The 9,385-nt window shown below is 19.5% G+C and overlaps 3 pseudogenes; 2 read left to right on the forward strand and 1 right to left on the reverse strand.

Annotated features, from left to right (window-relative positions):
• Window positions 1-1,349: 1,349 nt before the first annotated feature.
• LOC135194759 (cytochrome b-like) lies at window positions 1,350-2,516 on the forward strand (annotated as a pseudogene).
• Window positions 2,089-4,960, reverse strand: LOC135194758 (NADH-ubiquinone oxidoreductase chain 1-like; annotated as a pseudogene).
• On the forward strand, window positions 4,251-9,160 carry LOC135194760 (cytochrome c oxidase subunit 1-like; annotated as a pseudogene).
• Window positions 9,161-9,385: the final 225 nt, after the last annotated feature.

Consider the following 9,385-nt stretch of genomic DNA (forward strand, 5'->3'; position numbering starts at 1 on the left):
GATAACCCCACCCAATAATTAATATTAAAGTAGGAATTAATCTTGCCTCAAAAAATAAATAAAATATAAATAAATTTATAATTCTAAAAGTTAAATATAATAATACTAATAATAAAATAATATTTAATAAAAAATATTTTTCATAAAAATTTTTTTTTAATAAACTTTCTCTAGCCATAATTATCAAACTTCTAATTCAAATTCTCAATAAAATTAAACCATAAGAAATTAAATCACAACCTATTATATATCTTAAATTAGAAAAATTTATAATATTTAAAGTTAAATTTAAAAATATTAAAGTTATTATTATTATTATTAATTGAACCATTCAAAATATATTTTTTTTAAAACATAAAGGAATTATAAATATTATTATTATTAAAAATTTTATCATGTTAAATTAAATTATAACTTTGAAAATAATCATTTCCATGAGTTCGAATTATTGAAACTAAAATAGAAAGTCCTAAAACCCCCTCACAAACAGAAAAAACTAAAAAAACAACTAATATATGTATATTATAATTTATTGTTATTAAAAACAATAAAAAAAAAAAAAAAATTCTCAAAACAATAAACTCAAGTCTTAATAAAATAATTAATAAATGTTTATACTTAGAAACAAAAATTATATTCCCCCAAAATAAATACATAATAAAAATAACTAATCATATATTTATTATTATCATTTGTAGTTTTTATAGTTTAAAAAAAACTTTGGTCTTGTAAATCAAAATTAAGAATTTTTCTTTAAAAACTTCAAAGAAAAAGAATTTCTTTATCAATAATCTCCAAAATTATTATTTTTTTTAAACTATTCTTTGAAATCTTAAAAATATTTTTATCATTATTATTAATTTTTATTTCAATTTTTATATTTTTCATAAATCACCCCTTTTCCATAGGATTATTAATTTTAACTCAAACATTATTATTATGTCTGTTATCAAGAATATTAATTAATACTTATTGATTTTCTTATATTTTATTTTTAATTTTTTTAGGGGGATTGATAGTCCTATTTATTTATGTCTCAAGAATTGCATCAAATGAACTATTTAAAACTTCATTTTTTAATAAAAGATTCTTATTATATATATTTTTATTTATAATTACAAGTTATTTTTTTAAAAATAATTTATTTTGAATAAATTTTTCATTTAATGATGAAATAATTAACTTTTTTAATTCATTTTTATTTTTTAATAATGAATTAAATTTTAATTTATCTAAATTATATAATAAACAAACCTATATGTTAACTTTAATAATAATTATTTATTTATTTATTACCCTTATTGCTGTAGTAAAAATTACTAATATTTTTTTTGGACCTCTTCGCTCTAATAATTAATTAACAAATGATAAATTTTTTTAAGCCAATTCGAAAAACCCACCCAATATTAAAAATTATTAATAATTCTCTTATTGATTTACCTTCACCTTCTAATATTTCTTCATGATGAAATTTTGGATCACTTTTAGCTTTATGTCTTATAATTCAAATTATTACAGGATTATTTTTAACTATATATTATACAGCTAATATTGAAATAGCTTTTTATAGAGTTAATTATATCTGTCGAAATGTAAATTACGGTTGATTAATTCGAACATTACATGCAAATGGAGCATCATTCTTTTTTATTTGTATTTATCTTCACATTGGACGAGGAATTTATTATGAATCATTTAATTTAAAATATACTTGAATAGTGGGTGTTATTATTTTATTTTTATTAATAGCTACAGCATTTATAGGTTATGTATTACCATGAGGACAAATATCATTTTGAGGAGCAACAGTTATTACTAACTTATTATCAGCAATCCCATACTTAGGAACAATATTAGTAAATTGAATTTGAGGGGGATTTGCCGTAGATAATGCTACTCTTACTCGATTTTATACCTTCCACTTTTTATTTCCATTTATTATTTTAATATTAACAATAATTCATTTATTATTTTTACATCAAACAGGATCAAATAACCCCCTAGGTATTAACAGAAATTTAGATAAAATCCCATTTCATCCATTTTTTTCATTTAAAGATTTAATTGGATTTATTATTTTAATTCTAATATTAACAATATTAACACTTATTAACCCATATTTATTAGGAGATCCAGATAATTTTATTCCCGCTAATCCCTTAGTAACCCCAATTCATATTCAACCAGAATGATATTTTTTATTTGCTTATGCAATTCTTCGATCAATCCCCAATAAATTAGGAGGAGTTATTGCTTTAGTTATATCAATTTTAATTTTAATTATCCTACCTTTTACATTTAATAAAAAAATTCAAGGAATTCAATTTTACCCCATTAATCAATTATTATTTTGATCATTAATTTCTATTATTATTTTACTAACTTGAATTGGAGCACGATCTGTAGAAACACCTTATATTATTACTGGACAATTATTAACTATTCTTTATTTTTCTTATTTTATTATTAACCCAATTTTAAATAGATTATGAGATAAATTAATTTTTAATTATTAATTAATGAGCTTGTTAAAGCATTTGTTTTGAAAACTTAAGAAAGAATAATTATTCTATTAATTTAAATATACTAAAATCATTTAATAACTTAAAAATATTTTTAATCCCATATAAAACATTAAAAAATTTAAAGAAATAGGTAAATATCTCTTTCAACATAAATATATTAATTTATCATAACGATAACGAGGTAATGTTCCACGAACTCAAATAAAAAAAAAAGATATAAAAAACTAATTTTAAGTAAAAAAATAAAGATAATCTATAACCCCCCATATAAATAATAACAAATAATAATCTTATAAATAAAATTCTAGAATATTCCGCTAAAAAAATTAAAGCAAACCCCCCTCTTCTATACTCAACATTAAATCCAGAAACCAACTCTCTCTCACCCTCAGCAAAATCATAAGGAGTCCGATTAGTTTCAGCTATTAAAGAAGATAAAAAACACAAACTTAAAGGTATTATTATAAAAATAAACCAAACTAAAATTTGATAATCAAAAAACTTTATTAAATTAAAATCTATAATTATCACAATTCTAGATATTATAATTAAAGTTATTCTAACTTCATAAGAAATAGTTTGAGCTACAGCACGTAAACCCCCTAATAATGAATAATTTGAATTAGATGATCAACCAGCAATCATTAAAGTATAAACCCCAATTCTAGTACAACATAAAAAAAATAAAATACCCAAATTAAAAGTAATCATATTAAATAAATAAGGAATAACTATTCAAATCATTAAAGATAAAATAAATCTCATAATAGGAGAAAAATAATAAACTAAATAATTAGAATAATTTAAATAAACCTGTTCCTTAGAAAATAATTTAATCGCATCACAAAAAGGCTGTAATAAACCCAAATAACCTATTTTATTGGGACCTTTCCGATTTGAATGTACCTAAAACTTTTCGTTCTAATAAAGTTAAAAAAGCAACCCCAATTAATACCCCAATAACCAAAACTAAAAAACCAACTATAATATTTAATATATCAATTATTATCATATACTACCTATATATTAATTAATATATATATATGACTTCTAAAACCATTACAATTATCTGCCAAAATAGTTTAACATTATTTTAATAATATTCTCAATTATAAAATTATTTTAAATATTTGATCCTTTCGTACTAAAATATATCACCTAATTAAAGATAGAAACCAACCTGGCTCACACCGGTTTGAACTCAGATCATGTAAGATTTTAATGATCGAACAGATCAAATTTTAAACTTTTGCATTTAAATTTTATCTTAATCCAACATCGAGGTCGCAAACTTTTTTTTTTATTTGTACTAAAAAAAAATATTACGCTGTTATCCCTAAGGTAATTTTTTCTTATAATCATTATCTAATGGATCATAAAATCATTTATTTTATGTTTATTTTTTAAAAAAAGTTTTTTTAATTTTTCTATCACCCCAATAAAATAATTAAATTAATTTTAATTAAATAATTATATATTTAATACTAAATAATTTAACTATAAAACTCTATAGGGTCTTCTCGTCTTTTAATTTTATTTTAGCTTTTTAACTAAAAAATTAATTTTATATAATAAATCAGAGACAGTTTATATTCATCAATCTTTCATACAAGTCTTCAATTAAAAGACTAATGATTATGCTACCTTTGTACAGTCAATATACTGCAGCCCTTTAATAAATATATCAGTGGGCAGATTAGACCTTTAAATTATTATCAAAAAGACATGTTTTTGATAAACAAGTGAATATAAAAATTTGCCGAATTCCTTTAATTTAATTTTAATTAATTTTTATTTTATTATTATAATATACTAATTTTATCATTATTACTAATTTTATTTTATTAAAAATTATTTTTTTTATAAAAATTAAATTTAATTTAAATTTTATTTTAATTAAAATTTTTTATAATAAATTATAATTTTTAAACAATATAAATTTTAAAATTTTTAATTTTTAATTTAAATAATTATAACAATTTAATTTAAAGCTTATCCCCTAAAATATTAAATTTTAAATTTTTATAATTAATTAAATAAATATAAAATTATTTAAATTTAAAATTAAATTTTTTTCTAAAAAAACTAGATATATTTAAAAACGATTAACATTTCATTTCTAATTAATTATTTAAAATAATTATACAACATTAACTTTTTTAATTAATTAACTCTTTTAAATTCGAGATTTATTTAAATAAATTTTTAATATTTAATAAACTCTGATACACAAGATACAATAAATTAAACCTACTTTTAATTTAATTAAATTTCAATTATTTATAATTTCCTTTACAGTAATAATTCATTATAAAACTATTAATTTTTTCTATTAAAAATACTCAAACCCCCATTTCTTTTTAATATTAAAATTTTTTTTATTATTTTTTTATTTATTAATTTAACCCCTCAAATTAATTAATTTTTAATTTCTTTTCAATGTAAATGAAATACTTTAACAAGCTCTAATTTGTTCTTTCTAGAAACACTTTCCAGTACCCCTACTTTGTTACGACTTATTTCAATTTTTAAATGAAAGTGACGGGCAATATGTACATACTTTAATTTATAATCATTTTAATAAATTAATTAAAATTACATTTAAATCCACCTTCAAATTTTTATTACAATAAAATTATTCATTTAAATATATTTATTGTAATCCATCATATTCTTAATTATATTCTGCATCTTGATCTGAATTAATTTTTATTATTAATTTTAAATATTATTATTACTAAAAATATTTTTTTAACAATGATATACAAAATTATAAATTAAGTAAATTTATTCGTGGATTATCAATTATTAGACAGATTCCTCTAAATGAACTAAAATACCGCCCATATTATTTAAGTTTCAATAAATTATTATTTACTATTTTAGTATTATAAATTAAATTTTTAATAATAGGGTATCTAATCCTAGTTTATATTAAAATTTATTAAATCATAAATTACAAATAAAATTTAATTAAATTAAAATTCACCTAATAATTTAATATTTATTTTAATTTATTTATTTATTTATTATAAACTGAAATAATTCAACTTAACTTTTGTTTAACCGCAACTGCTGGCACAAATTAGTTATTAATTTCTATATTGCTAAATCTTAATTTCTTAAATTTTTAATATTAATTACTACTAAAATAATTAACTATTATTAAAATAATTAAAATTATATACTAAAATTTATATGTAAAACAAATTTATAATAATTACTAAAAACATAATTATTTTATTATATTTCAATATTTTTCACATAGATTTTTTTTTTTTTTTTTTATATTAAATATATAATATAAATTAATAAATTTTTAATGTTTTCTCTTATTTTTTTCTTATAATATTAATATTAAAAATTAATATCAATATAATCCGAATACAGATCTAATTAAATAACAAATAATTATTAATATACATATATTATTAATATATTTAATAAATATAATTATTTATTATTTATTAAATAATTTAATTAAATTAAATAAAAATAATTAATTAAATTATATATATATATATATATGCGTATATATATATATACATATATTAAACCGTTTTTAATAAATTTAATAATAAATATAAAAAAAATATTTAAAATAAGCTAAAATTAAGCTTTTGGGTTCATACCCCAAATATAAAGGAAATACCTTTTTTTTAAAAATAAAGTGCCTGATTAAAAGGATTATTCTGATAGGATAAATTATGTAAATTTTTACCTTTATTATATTTTATAGAATTAAACTATATCTTGTAATTTCAAAAATTACCATGCATCTTACATTAAAATATAATTTTTATAATATGAATTTATTCATTAAAGATTTTTCTTATTTTAAATTTATTCTTAATTAATTCAAACAAAATATTTTTTTTATTTATTATATTTTTTAGAACATTGATTTCCATCTCATCTAACTCATGATTAGGATGTTGAATTGGCATTAGAAATTAATTTATTAAGCTTATCCCCCTTATCTCAAACCCCAATAATTTGTTAAACTCTGAAGCTTCTTTAAAATATTTCCTTACCCAATCAATTGCATCAATTAATTTTTTATTTTCTATTTTATTATGTATATTATCATTTAAAAATTTTTTTATTGATAATTTATTTTCAATATTATTAATCATCTTTATTAATAAAAATAGGCTTTATTAATAAAAATAGGATCAGTACCTTTCCATTTTTGATTTCCTAATATTATAGAAGGATTATCCTGATTAAATTGTTTTATTTTAATAACATGACAAAAAATTTCCCCAATAATTTTAATTTCTTATTATATAAATTTTAATTTATTATTTTTAGTTATAATTTTAAATGTAATAATTGGTACAATTAGAAGATTTAATCAATCTTCACTACGTAAATTAATAGCATTTTCATCAATTAATAATTTAGGATGAATATTAGCAGCTTTATCTATTAGAGAAAATTTATGATTAATTTACTTATTATTTTATTCTTTTTTTATTTTAATCATATGTTTTTTATTTTATACCTTAAATATTTATTATATTAATCAATTATTTAATTTTAATTTAAATTTTTTTATTAAAATTTCAATTTTAATTAATTTTTTATCTTTAGGTGGATTACCCCCATTCTTAGGATTTTTCCCCAAATGAATAATTATTAATTATTTATTATCTAATAATTTATTTATTATTTCATTTATTTTTACCATAACAAGATTAATTATATTATTTATTTATATTCGAATTCTTTATTATTCATTAATATTTTATTCCATTAAATTAAAATGAAATAAAATTTTTATTAAAAATAATTATTTAATTTTTATTAACATTATTAGATTTATCTCTTTATTAGGAATAATTCTTAGAACTTTATTTTTTTTATAAGGTTTTAAGTTAAATTAAACTAATAATCTTCAAAATTATTTATAAAGAAATGTATCTTTAAGCCTTAGTAAATATTACACCTTAAAATTTGCAATTTTATATCATTATTGAATATAAGACTAATAAAAGAGAAATTTCCCGTAAATAAATTTACAATTTATCGCTTAACTCAGCCATTTTATTAAGCGAAAATGACTATTTTCTACAAATCATAAAGATATTGGTACATTATATTTTATTTTTGGAATTTGAGCAGGAATAGTGGGAACCTCACTTAGTTTATTAATTCGAACTGAATTAGGAAATCCAGGATCTTTAATTGGAGACGATCAAATTTACAATACAATCGTTACAGCCCATGCTTTTATTATAATTTTTTTTATAGTTATACCAATTATAATTGGGGGATTTGGTAATTGATTAATTCCCCTAATATTAGGAGCTCCTGATATAGCTTTTCCACGTATAAATAATATAAGATTTTGACTTTTACCCCCATCACTAATATTATTAATCTCTAGTAGAATCGTTGAAAATGGAGCAGGAACAGGATGAACAGTTTATCCCCCACTTTCATCTAATATTGCCCATAGAGGATCATCAGTAGATTTAGCAATTTTTTCTTTGCATTTAGCTGGTATTTCCTCAATCCTAGGGGCAATTAATTTTATTACAACTATTATTAATATACGAGTTAATAATATATCCTTTGATCAAATACCATTATTTATTTGAGCTGTAGGTATTACAGCTTTACTTCTTTTACTTTCCCTTCCTGTATTAGCCGGAGCTATTACCATACTTCTAACAGATCGAAATATTAATACATCATTTTTTGATCCAGCAGGAGGAGGAGATCCAATTCTTTATCAACATTTATTTTGATTTTTTGGTCATCCAGAAGTTTACATTCTAATTCTTCCAGGTTTTGGTATAATTTCCCATATTATTTCACAAGAAAGAGGAAAAAAAGAAACATTTGGATGTTTGGGAATAATTTATGCTATAATAGCAATTGGATTATTGGGATTTATTGTATGAGCCCATCATATATTCACAGTAGGTATAGATATTGATACACGAGCTTATTTTACTTCAGCAACAATAATTATTGCCGTTCCTACAGGAATTAAAATTTTTAGATGATTAGCAACATTGCACGGAACTCAAATTAATTATAGACCTTCAATACTATGAAGATTAGGATTTATTTTCCTATTTACAGTAGGGGGATTAACAGGAGTCATTTTAGCTAATTCATCTATCGATATTACCCTACATGATACTTATTATGTTGTTGCCCACTTTCATTATGTATTATCTATAGGAGCTGTATTTGCTATTTTAGGGGGATTTATTCATTGATATCCATTATTTACAGGATTAATAATAAACAATTATTTATTAAAAATTCAATTTATTTCAATATTTATTGGAGTTAATTTAACATTTTTCCCTCAACATTTTTTAGGATTAGCTGGAATACCTCGACGATACTCTGATTATCCTGATAGATTTATATCATGAAATATTATTTCATCCTTTGGATCTTATATTTCTTTATTGTCTATAATAATAATTATTATTATTATTTGAGAATCTATAATTAATCAACGAATTATTTTATTCTCTTTAAATATACCCTCTTCTATTGAATGATACCAAAATTTACCCCCCTCTGAACATTCTTATAATGAATTACCTATTTTAAGTAACTTCTAATATGACAGATTATATGTAATGGATTTAAACCCCATTTATAAAGGATTATCCTTTTTTTAGAAATGGCAACATGATCTAACCTTAATTATCAAAATAGAGCTTCCCCATTAATAGAACAAATTATTTTTTTTCATGATCACACTCTTGTTATTCTAATTATAATTACTATTATAGTATCTTATTTAATATTAAATTTATTTTTTAACTCATATACTAATCGATTTTTACTAGAAGGCCAAATAATTGAATTAATTTGAACTATTTTAC

Source organism: Vanessa tameamea, unplaced genomic scaffold, assembly GCF_037043105.1.
Source record: "Vanessa tameamea isolate UH-Manoa-2023 unplaced genomic scaffold, ilVanTame1 primary haplotype ctg00000053.1, whole genome shotgun sequence".
In the NCBI taxonomy this organism is placed as follows: Eukaryota; Metazoa; Arthropoda; class Insecta; order Lepidoptera; family Nymphalidae; genus Vanessa; species Vanessa tameamea.